Source organism: Stegostoma tigrinum, chromosome 1, assembly GCF_030684315.1.
Source record: "Stegostoma tigrinum isolate sSteTig4 chromosome 1, sSteTig4.hap1, whole genome shotgun sequence".
NCBI classification, from domain to species: Eukaryota; Metazoa; Chordata; class Chondrichthyes; order Orectolobiformes; family Stegostomatidae; genus Stegostoma; species Stegostoma tigrinum.
The window spans coordinates 22,128,020-22,140,986 of NC_081354.1; positions in this window are offsets into that span (position 1 = coordinate 22,128,020).

The window sequence follows — 12,967 nt, forward strand, 5'->3', positions numbered from 1 at the left end:
AACACCTTCTCTGTCCTAGAATGTTCTTCTACACATTGCTGTCAATACTCACCAGTATGTGTGGCACAATAGACAACAGTGCAAGAATATTGCATTATCAATAGGGTCCCACAAACAGAGCTGAGAGTGGGGGAGTGATCTTACTTTAACAAACAGCAGAAGGGTTAGGGTTAGGGCAAAACATGTTACTGGCATTGTTATCCTATTAAGGGTGGCGACCTACCTCGGAAACTGATGCCATCCAGCGATTGCGGCGAGGGGTGTCATCTAGAAGATGAGACCATATTGATGACCACTCATCCTCAACTTCAGCAAACTGGGATCTGGAGCTGCCAAAATTATCCAGACAGACCTTTTTATTGGATGTGGGGGGTTGTGTTGCGAATATAGGGTGACATCGTTACAGTGGTGACCATAGCTTCTGGAGTAAACACTTCACAAAATGCCGCTATATTAAAACTACCTGAATGCCACAGAAATAACCTAATGGTCTCCCCATGCTGTGGCAGGCACTGCCAATTCTAGAAAATGCCATCAGAAGTAGGGTAATTGGAGTCCCGGCTAGTACTTCCTCTGACACTATTCCTACAGCTGGGAGGCGAAAATTCTGCTCTTACATCCATTGCTCAAACTTTAACAATAATTATAAAAGTTTCACCCTTTATTCCCACATTAAGATTTGCTTAACATTTAAAACATGCTGACACATGAACCTTTTGTTAATTATGATGGTGAACTAGTAACACACTGATTGCCTAACATGAACAGAGAAAATATTGAAAATACACAGCAAATCTCCAGCATCTGTAGAGAGATAAACCAAGATAACATTTCAGATCAAGGACACTCTTTGCAGTGAGTGACACAGGGAAAGAGAGGTGGAGAGCATGGAGGGTCTCTGCTTTGGCAAAGTGGCCATGGGCTACAATATAATTGTCACGTTGACACAGTTGTTTATCTCTGAGTCAGCAGGATTTGAGTATTTAACCTAGGCTGACCCACCAGTCAGCTAAAGTGAGGGGACTGCTGCATTGTCAAAAATGCCACCTTTCAAATTAAACATTACAGGAAAGCTGCCTGCTAACGTAAATGCAAAAGGTTCAGTGATATATTTATTGAATAACAAAAGAAACCTACTTGTATCCTGGCCAATATTTTTGTACAATAAAATGCGCATTCATCTGTCATTTATCTCATTTATACAATTTTACTCTGTGTAAAGCCTGCTTCGAAATGTGACTAATTTAGAAATGAATTCATTCAATGTGAATAAAGTTGAAGTGCTCTGAACACATGAAATGACTTGTATAAAAGTGTTTCTTCTTAAAAAAATGTTTTAGCTGGCTATTTGAATGATGTGACTCTATTACACATAGCACACAAAAGGTTTGAGTATCACTTTTCTTTATTGGTGATTTTTTTTGTAGGACAAATGACGTTAAAAATGCTTGGTTCATGAGTCTTGGCAAAATTCACAGGTCTAGAAATTCAAGTATGTCTGTTCTGGGTCAGTAGGATTTGCACTAGATTTGTCCCAGCAATGGGATGGTGAAGCCTGATAACCTCCAGTGCCAGGCTTCACCATCCCATTGCCAGGTTTTATGTGAAGATACTCTAGATTTTCTCATGCAGCCTCAACTGATGCTTCCTCAAATCAGCCAGATTTACAGTCTGCTACGTCTCCTGAGTAGTGAGCTCTTCTGGCGATGTCCAATACATGGCCACAATATTGTTGAACGGGTGAAGCATGATCCAAAAGTTCAAGCAGCTCATGTCTGTTTCAACCAACTAAGTAAACAAGAAAGGAAGGGAAGGCTGGACTATGAAGAAGTTGTTGTCAGCAGGGTGATGGGATTGGGAAATGAATGTGGTGACTGCCGTGATGGGTAATTATTGGTAGCCATTGGAGGGATGGATGTCAGTGAAAAGAGGTAGCAAACGCTTGTACTCTTTGAAAGTGGAATTGAGGGTTACACTCCAGTTCCTCATTGTAACACATTCAGGTGACTATATTTCTAAAGCTTGTGATAATGGTAACTGCAGATGCTGGAGAATCCAAGATAACAAAGTGTGAAGCTGGATGAACACAACAGGCCAAGCAGCATCTCAGGAGCACAAACGTTGATGTTTCGGGCCTAGATCCTTCATCAGAGAGGGGGTTGGGGAGAGGAAACTGGAATAAATAGGGAGAGAGGGGGAGGTGGACCGAAGATGGAGAGAAAACAAGATAAGTAGAGAGGAGAGTATAGGTGGGGAGGTAGGGATGGTATAGGCCAGTCCATGGAAGATAGACGGGTCAAGGAGGCAGGATGAGGTGGTAGGTAGGAAATGGAGGTGCGACTTGAGGTGGGAGGAAGGGATGGGTGAGAGGAAGAACAGGATAGGGAAGCAAAGACAGGCTGGGCTGGTTTTGGGATGCAGTGGGGGGAGGGGATGAGCTGGGCTGGTTTTGGGATGCGGTGGGGGAAGGGGAGATTTTGAAGCTTGTGAAGTCCACATTGATACCATTGGGCTGCAGGGTTCCCAAGCGGAATATGAGTTGCTGTTCCTACAACCATCGGGTGGCACCGTTGTAGCACTACAGGAGGCCCATGATGGACTTGTCATCTCAGGAATGGGAGGGGGAGTTGAAATGGTTCGCGACTGGGAGGTGCAGTTTGTTGCGAACCGAGCGGAGGTGTTCTGCAAAGCGGTCCCCAAGCCTCCGTTTGGTTTCTCCACTATAGAGAAAGCCACACCGGGTGCAATAGATACAATATACCACATTGGCAGATGTGCAGGTGAACATCTGTTTGATATCAAACGAATGTTCACCTGCACATCTGCCAATGTGGCACATTGTATCCATTGCACCCGGTGTGGCTTCCTCTACAGTGGGGAAACCAAGCGGAGGCTTGGGGACCGCTTTGTGGAACACCTCAGCTCGGTTCGCAACAAACAACTGCACCTCCCAGTCGCGAACCATTTCAACTCCCCCTCCCATTCCTCAGACGACATGTCCATCATGGGCCTCCTGTAGTGCCACAACGGTGCCACCGGAAGGTTGCAGGAACAGCAACTCATATTCCGCTTGGGAACCCTGCAGCTTAATGGTATCAACGTGGACTTCACAAGCTTCAAAATCTCCTCTTCCCCTACTGCATCCCAAAACCAGCCCAGCCTGTCTCTGCTTCCCTATCCTGTTCTTCCTCTCACCCATCCCTTCCTCCCACCTCAAGCTGCACCTCCATTTCCTACCTACCACCTCATCCCACCTCCTTGACCTGTCCATCTTCCCTGGACTGACCTATCCCCTCCCTACCTCCCCACCTATACTCTCCTCTCTACCTATCTTGTTTTCTCTCCATCTTTGGTCCGCCTCCCCCTCTCTCCCTATTTATTCCAGTTCCCTCTCCCCATCCCCCTCTCTGATGTAGGGTCTAGGCCCAAAACGTCAGCTTTTCTGCTCCTGAGATGCTACTTGGCCTGCTGTGTTCATCCAGCTCCACACTTTCTTATCTTATATTTCTAAAGCTTATCTTGTTGGCAGTAGTCTGTTTGTTTTTCAATACAGCCTGCAATGATAGTTTCAGGACAAGTGAATCTTGAAGCAAAAGTTTTGATCATTCTTGGCCCTCTTATGTTATATACAAAAATCAGAATTTCTGCTTCAGTTATCGGGATTATATAACATTGTTTTGTCTTTCACAAGAGTGATGTGTGTCAATATTTTGGCTTGTAGTGAATATTTGTATATCGTTTTGGTATCAACTTTATCCAATATTAAACAAAAGCCCAGAGGCAGGCTGCTGGGTAAAAACTTTATCCATGTTTTAACCATGTTCACCATTCTAACGATGCTTCACATCCATGCCCCTACAATTGATATGCATTGAAAACAGGCATATACATAGTTTATACTCACTCCTCAGTAACGAACTTTTCTGGTCATATCCAGTAGATTTCGTCAATGTATGAAATGCAAGCTCTAGCCTAGTCAATGAAATTCCAGTGTTCTGAAAATGAATGATAAATGTACTGCCTATGGATTTCTAACCGTTATCCTGAATAAATATATTAGTGCAGAACAGTAATTGATCAGGAACTTCCTGGTCCACATGGCTCATGTACATCACCACCACTAATTAAACCTTCATGCAATCTTCCATTTATCTGATCAATAAGGATCAATCCTAATTTTATGATCACATCATTTGGAACACACGAAGTCTTCATTTCACAATTCGACCTACAGAGCAAATATCCAAACTGTTAAAAACAAAATGGCTCAAGAAAGGACAGAAAACCAGTTTGATTATACCTGGATTCTCACACTTTTTTGTGATTTGTTGTAACCTATTACTCAACAAGTAATTAAGTGACAAAGATTCATTAGAAAATGCATATTTTACAAGCTGTATAATTGGTACATATTTCAGCTTCAGTACATTGTAATTCTTAAATGAACTATTTTACATATTTATGGATATGAATTAGCAGTAAGAAATTAATACATTATATGCAATATCTCCTCCTGATCATAAACTCATCAAAGAAGTAGGTGAGGTTGAAAGGTGGCCTCTTATTTATATAAGGGCTACAAGCCTATTCACCCATGTTTTACCTCAATTGAAGCTTAACTAACCTTTCAAATATAAGTCTATAGTCATTCCTCAAGCAATCTGATCTAAAACAAACCACCAAGGGCTCATTAAATATTTCAATATTTTGGAGCATTCCAGGTTATACATTAGATTTTGATCCAACTTTCTGTTACATTTTCTAGCATTATGTTCAATGCCACCAGAAATAACAGTGCAAATGTGGATAGGTGTATTTAAATGAGGTGATAAAATTTCTGTAACATCCATTTGTCATATTTCCCAGAATTTTCATTATAGTAATGCTTGCCGTAATTCAGGTATGCCTACAACATCAAACAGGAATGACAAAAGGTAGCTCAAAATTGAAGATTAGCAGAGACAGAGGGAAGGAGAGGTGAAATATTATTTGCTTTATTGGTCTAATGTCAGTTTATGAGTGAAGGCAGCTATATTGTTACTGCTTCCAGGAAACTTTTTCAGCTCTTTATGTTGCTTTAGGTTCCCCCACACCACAGCAACGTGTTCATTTGCTGTGCAACATTGTAGCAGGACCAAATTCCCACATGCAGTCATTAAGAACGGCTTGGATTTATGTCGTGCTTTCAATGCAATAAAGGAGTCCCAAGGTTCTTTACAGCAGCAGTATAACACAAAGCTTGTTATTAGGCTACATGAGGACAAATGGTCTAAAATTTGGAGTAAATGGGGAGTTTTAAGGAGTCTCTTAACGGAGAATTAAAAAGGCTGGAGATGGAAATTCAGAGCTTTGTGTTAAGGCACCTCAAGGGGCAATGCCAATTCTGGGGCAATTGACAGAGATAGGCAAGAAGAAAGAATTATAATCAGTGACAATATGGATTTGAGGTCATAGTCAGAGTAACCAAGATCTTAATAAATGGAAGATCAGGCTCAAGAGGCTGAATGTTTTACTCCTGTTGATAGTTCATGTGTTCATATGGAGGAACGCAGCTATCTTGGAGTGCTACGTGGCTGAAGAGGTTTATAGAGAAAGAGAAAGCTGAGTCTCTGGAGGGAGACTTGGGAATAAGATCGAGAGTGCTAAAAAACAAGGCATTGCTGACCATGGGGATAAAAGTCAAACTGCACAAGGTAGGTGTTGGATACAACTTATCCCAAGCAAGAGCAGAAGGATCGGAGTTTTGGTAGACCTCAACTTTACAGAAAATAGGATGTGACACATCCAGCCAGAAATACATTAAAATGGCCATAGCTGGAGGGAACAAAAAGCATTATCTTGTGTGAACTCGAAATCATTACGTCAATTTCTTGGGGACAGCACATTCAAATTGCATAAAGGGATGATATTTGATACGGTTCTAAGTCAATTTTGACAAAAATGTATGTTGCCTTTCCTAATGGGTTGGATGAAGGTAAAGGCTTCAGTTGTACTGATAGCATTCATGTAATGTTCATGTCTATCATATGTACTGTCTGACTGTGGTTCTAAGCTGTAACATAGGAGTTACCTCCTGGATTTTGTTAACACGCTTGTAAAGCATGGAGAGAATTTTGAACATTCTTTGACATTGTTGCTGGGTTGGCTCTTTACACTCTGGGGTGGTGTTTGGGTTTCTCTTGATGATTAGTCTTACACTCATTTAGCCCAAACCCATTTTATGGAACATACCTCACACACAACATAAAATGCTGGGCATTGTATTGGCGAATGAGGCAAGCCACACCTCATTCATGATTTGTATATTTCACCGACTCCTTTTGATTGGTGACATATAATTAGTCTAGAGTCAAATTCTTGCAGAAACTCCTGGCCTGTTACAATTGCTTTAAGTTTGTGTCTTCCTTCTAGCAGAGTATTACTGATGCTCTCCTTAGATTTTCCTGAAGCATTTCTCAGAAGGATTTGAGTGTCAAGGTAATGATCAGTTTCTTAAGCCTTGCAGGTAAGTTACGTTCTGTGAAAACACATGCTGTACCTTTGCATCAACATTTTCCTAGGAATTATTTGATCTCTTCTTAGTGGGTGTGCTCAGGCCTATCTATCCTGAAGTAGTCTCAAACTGTGTGCTGATCTTTAAAAATCTATAATATTACATCAGGGCCTTTGCGCGTTGTCAGAGATGTTAGAATCAAAGAATCCCTACAGTTTGGAAGTAGGCCATTCGGTCAATTGAACCCACACCAGCGCTCAAAAGACCACTCCACCCAGCACCAGTCCCCTACCACAACTATGTAACCCTGCATTTCGCGTAGCTAGTCTACCTAGTCTGTGCATCCCTAGACCACAAAGGATAATTTAGCTGGGCAAGTCCATCTAACCTGCACATCTTTGGACTGTGGGAGGAAACTGGAGCACCCGGAGGAAACCACGCAGACACATGGAGAGTATTAGAGGACACTGGAGCATTTTATTCTTCTTAATCCTTCCGTGCCCAAACCAAGAAGTCCTACCAGTCTTTGTCAGCCCTTTGCATGGTTAAGCTTTTCAACATTTATTTTGGCTTCTCTGCTCCTTTTTTTTATTTGTTCAACTTTAAAATTTGGTGTCCTTTTAAAATTGCTGATTTGCGCTTGTAGGTGGTATACTCAATGAAAACTAAGTACTGTTAGTGTCAAAGATTTGTAGAAAATTAGTCATCATTTCATAGCTAAAAAAATACAATCAGCTGATGCCAGGACAGGTATGTGACCAGTTTTGAGTACTTCTTAAAGTATTTTTTCCTGTACTTTTCTCCAAGATCACATTCCTGAACCACAGTTGCCTTTCAGCAACTTTGAAACGATATTTTTAATCTAATAAAAGAGGGAGAGGTAGCAGACTCACTATATTTTGAGTCCAGATTTGTATCATTTAGTTTTGGTTATTTTACTCTAGTTTTGGTGGTAGTTGTAACGTCAGCTCTGAACTCAGCCAGATGATTGTTGACTGTTAGAAACAGGCTTTGTACATCTATAGGCACTGCTTCTTATTTTCAACTTGTAGTGCCAACATACTGCTAATAACCAGCCGTCACAACTAGTATTTGCCACTCACTTTTATCCACTTCGATACGCTTGTGATTTTTTACATATTCATGAAGGACTCACCTTCTGAGCTTTGCCCCTCACTTGAGATATGGTGACTCTCAGGTTAGACTGCTAACAGTCATCTCTTTCTGATGAGAGTTCAGCCCTATAATCCGCTGGAACTGTGGTGGCTAAAATTATTATGAAACCATAAGGTAGACATCATTTTCCTGATTGGTCTATGAAATAGAAGCAGTGTGCTCCTTGTTTCAAGCCACAAACTCTAGAGGACGTGTGATGGGAAGAAGCCAGAGGTGCAATAGCTCAATCTGGTTTTGTAGAATCTGTAGAAACCAGAAACAATAAACGAGAGAATAAATGAGAAATGACAGCAAGTGTTTTATGCGCGACCAACCCATTTCTGTTTGTTATATATAACATTTATACCAAAAGTAACATAGGCATTTTGTGTACTTTAGCAAATTTCTCCAGGAATATCAGAATTTCTGCAGTAAAGTAATGTGATGCAATGTGGAAACAATTTATTGCCCAGTTGTCACATTGATAGAATCGTACTGTCTTAATAATAACTTCTGAGCGACAATTCCAGGCATCACTGATAGAATAAGCATCCTAACACTATTAAGGAGATCACAATCTCAGTAGTCTGTGTAGCCTAACTATTTTCCTATTCAGTCACCTTTGAAGAGATATTTCAATATTAGCTGCCTACATAAATGTAATTCAAAATCTTCATTCCAGTGATAATGCATGAAGGAGAAAATTATATTCCTCAGGGGACTTTCTTAGTCTATCAGCAAAGAACAGTTAAAATGTATTTATCATATTCAAAAAACATTTTAATAGATGTTTAGACATGTTATAGTAAATACAGTCGAGATGTTTCGAACAAACATAATGAGAACTGAAACTATTTAATATTGTAGCTAACTATAATAAAAGATAATAATTGTAGTAAAGGTGTTTAACAACTGAAGGATAAAGTGCTGTTGGCATTAGAAATATAATTGAAGCATGTCAACCATCAATCGACTGAGGGCTGCAGCTTCATGGCACTGGGATGAGTCATATTCTTAGCAAAACTGAATAGATAGAATACAACAGTTATACGTGCTGTGGGTAAATTCCGCAGTGTTACACTGAAATAATGCAGAGGTTTTACTAACATGCAATCAGCATGATAGAAGGAAGCTATTAAGATCATCAAAATCTTGAAATCTAATCCCATTTCCTTCATGTAATGGCATAAGACTGGATCAACAGAGTGCACTGCTGTAATAAGAAGCATCGACTAAGATTGCACAGGAACAATGACTTTCACCTTAATCAATCAGGTCCTGTTCAAACAGTTTCCATGGAGCACTGTTTTACACTAACATTATGAATTTCTGCTGGTTTCTTGCAGATCTAATTGGATAATTGGGATATGGAAATGGAAGGAAAAGACCAGCTGGTCCATAAATAGTTTCATGCTCATGGTGCTATTTGTGTACAAACACCCACAAACTTCACCCATTGCATCACAGTCAGTTCGTCCCTGACTTGCCCGCAGACTCCCAAGCCCATTAATAGCACAATTTCAGGTGTATGTATTTGAGTTTACTTCCAGCCAAGCACTTTACTTGAAATGCCAAAGTTTGTTATCAACTGTACTATAAGAAAATGGGCACAACAGTCTTGGTATTGATGTATTCAATGCATATTTATTGCAGCTAACTATTACATGCAATGGGTTACTCAAATACTGAAGTTTCTAAGCTGCTATCAAGCTATTAGATTGCAATCAAGCAGTATCATTTCAGAAGAATCTCATGCTTAACGTGATCCTTGATAAGATAGAGTATGAGACTTTTTAAACCCTTAGATCACATATCATGATACATTCGGTACAATGAACTTGTCTCTGAAAGGCACACTGACATAATGACTGTAAGACATAATACAACATGCCCTTTTTTTCCCTAAAGACAAAACTTATTCCAAACAGATAGATATGGTTGTACACAGGCATATGTTAATAATTCAATAATAATGTGCTCCTAAGATGCTGCTTGGTCTGCTGTGTTCATCCAGCTCCACACTTTGTTATCTCGGATTTTCCAGCATCTGCAGTTCATTGCATAACAGCACCATGATAATGAATGACTTCATGTGATTGAGCTGGTTGCATATTTTAAAAATCATTGTTCAGATCCACGTAATTTTATTACAGTTTCCAGCCCACATTCTCTGTTCAGTGAGTGGTTTTAGACATTTTTTATCTGCTTGCTTAGTCTCTATACCATGTTAGTCCATCTTTTTGAAGAAAGATGTCTTGTGTCTCATAATGGTTAGATAATTGTTGCAGGGCAAACTTGGTTTGACTTACCTTCTGAACCGTGATGGTAATCCCTTCTGCATTGGTATTGCATAAAAATACAGCAACTCATTGCAAAATTCTTGTATTGTTGTTTGACACTGAATGTTCATTGATATGATAGAATGTGATCCTGGATATTTGGGTGGACATGTGATATGTGTCACTTTCCATTTAGTATACACATGCCTTGAAGTAGTTTGCCAGTGTGTTACAGGACATTGTTAGATATTCCTCGATCATGGATATCAAATAAACAGAAAATAGTGTTCCTCTGTCAAAGACAGTTGTGCTTGTTGTAATCTACCAGAAAGATGCAATCTTTCCTGTGCTTCATGATCTGATCTTTTGCTACTTCCATCTAAGAAGCGAATGGAATATCGTTTGGATCTGGGACTCCATCTGTTGCTGATGTTGGTATGTTTGACATGCTTAATATTCATTCTCAAGTCTTTAAATATCATTACTCATCTCTGGCCAGTAAACACATTCACAAGCAAGCAGTTTTCAGTGTGTAATATCCATGTGTCGCTAGTGTAACATGGGCATGATATCTTGGCTTTATGATTTTGTTATTTGGGATTGTTTGCCCTTGACAATTATGTGTGATATGACAGGCTTGCCTCTGTCTGACCAAAATGAACACATCTTCTCAGGTAATAAAGTATGAAGCTGGATGAACACAGCAGGCCAAGCAGCATCTCAGGAGCATAAAGGCTGACATTTCGGGCCTAGACCCTGTGATAGGGTTAAGGTTAGGGTTTTTGCTTGGCCTGCTGTGTTCATCCAGCTTTATATTTTATTATCTTGGATTCTCCAGCATCTGCAGTTCCCATTATCTCTGATACAATTTTAACATCTTCTCAGGTACTTCTTTAATGCTGTCAAGCCATCCCTAGTTAATGATACTTCGTAACCATTTCAATTACATATCATTTACATTTGCTGATTACAACTTTTCACATTGGTTCTGACCAATGCATAAAAGATCAACCTTGAGACATCTTAAATTTCATTGTCTACAGAATCAAGAGGAATTTCTTGGTGTACGTGAAGACTTTGGATAATCTGGCAGCATGTCATATGCAATCATCCAAGTACCTGCCTTATCTCATTTCAAAATTATATTGTTGCATCATGAAAAATAGACATTGCGAACATTGCAAACATAAAACAAGCAAACATAAATTTACAGCAGATCATTTTCAATGTTTCATGATCCATTTCTAACCAAAAAGATGTGTGTTGAACGTTTTCCTATATTGATATTTCATGTGGGGAACTGCTAACCGAAAATTTGATGCTTTTTGAATCTAGACACTCTTATGCTGGCTTTCTCCAAAATGCATATGATGGAGCTGAACAAATGTGTTAGAAATCTACCATATTATAGTATTTCATTCAGTTGCCCTCAAAGTTCCTCCTAAATGGGTATGCTGCATTTTCTTGGAGAGTCAATAAACTGCTTATATCATCAAATGCAATATTGGATCATCCTCACAATTGCTGATAACACCAAATTCATCTGAGTGCAGGATTTTGTAGCCATTGACTGATCTTATTGCTTTGTGTATGGTCTGTTCTGCCACAATGGGTATGAATGAATTTTATTAATTACTATGACATTGAGCTTAATGTGTGCTAATGTGCCAGCCTGCTGAACTGTAGATATTGACCAGATAGAAATATTTGGAAGCAAAGATGAACTTGTATTTTTGCACTGTAGTGTGATTCTGCAAATGGATGGAATTTCCAATCTGTTATACACATTGAGATGGCCTCACATAGACTGTACTGTGGAGAACCATTTGCTGAAGTACACTTCTTTCAGGATGCATACTGGGAATATTTTGGCACTAGTCCCTGTGTCAATTTTAGCTTTTAAGGTGTACCATACTATCTTTTCCAACATATGTTTTGCAGCATCCTTAAACACGGGTGAGGTCCCAGAGGACTGGAGAATTGCTACTGTTGCCCCCTTGTTTAAGAAGGGTAGCAGGGATAATCCAGATAATTATCGACTGGTGAGTCTGACATCAGTGGTAGGGAAGCTGCTGGAGAAGATACTGAGGGATAGGGTCCATTCCCATTTGGAAGAAAATAGGCTTATCAGTGAAAAACAACATGGTTTTGTGCAGGGAAGGTCATGTCTTACCAACTTAATAGAATTCTTTGAGGACATGACAAAGTTGATTGATGAGGGAAAGCCTGTAGACGTCATACACATGGACTTCAGTACGACGTTTGATAACGTTCCCCATGGCAGGCTGATGGAGAAAGTGAAGATGCATGGTGTCCAGGGTGTGCTAGCTAGATGGATAAAAAAACTGGCTAGGCAACAGGAGACAGCGAGTAGTAGTGGAAGGGGGTTTCTCAAATTGGAGACCTGTGACCAGTGGTGTTTCACAGGGATCTGTGCTGGGGCCACTTTTGTTTGTGATATACGTAAATGGTTCAGCGGAAGGTATAGGTGGTCTGATTAACAAGTTTGCAGATGACACTGAGATTGGTGGAGTATCAGATAGTGAAGGGGACTGTCAGAGATTACAGCAAAATATGGATAGATTGGAGAGTTGGGCAGATAAATGGCAGATGGAGTTCAATCTGGGCAAATGCGAGGTGATGCATTTTGGAAGATCTAATTCAAGAGGAAACAATGCAGTAAATGGAAAAATCCTAGGGAAAATAGATGTATAGAGAGATCTGGGTGTTCAGATCCTCTGTTCCCTGAAGGTGGCAACACAGGTCAATAGAGTGGTCAAGAAGGCATATGGCATCCTTCATCGGACGGGGTATTGAGTACAAGAGTTGGCAGGTTATGTTGCAGTTGTATAAGACTTTGGTTCAGCCACATTTAGAGTACTGTGTACAGTTCTGGTTGCCACATTACCAAAAGGATGTGGAGAAGGTACAGAGGAGGTTCACCAGGATGTTGCCTGGTATGGAGGGCACTAGCTATGAAGAAAGGTTGCGTAGATTAGGATTATTTTCATTGGAAAGACGGAGATTGAGGGGGCACCTG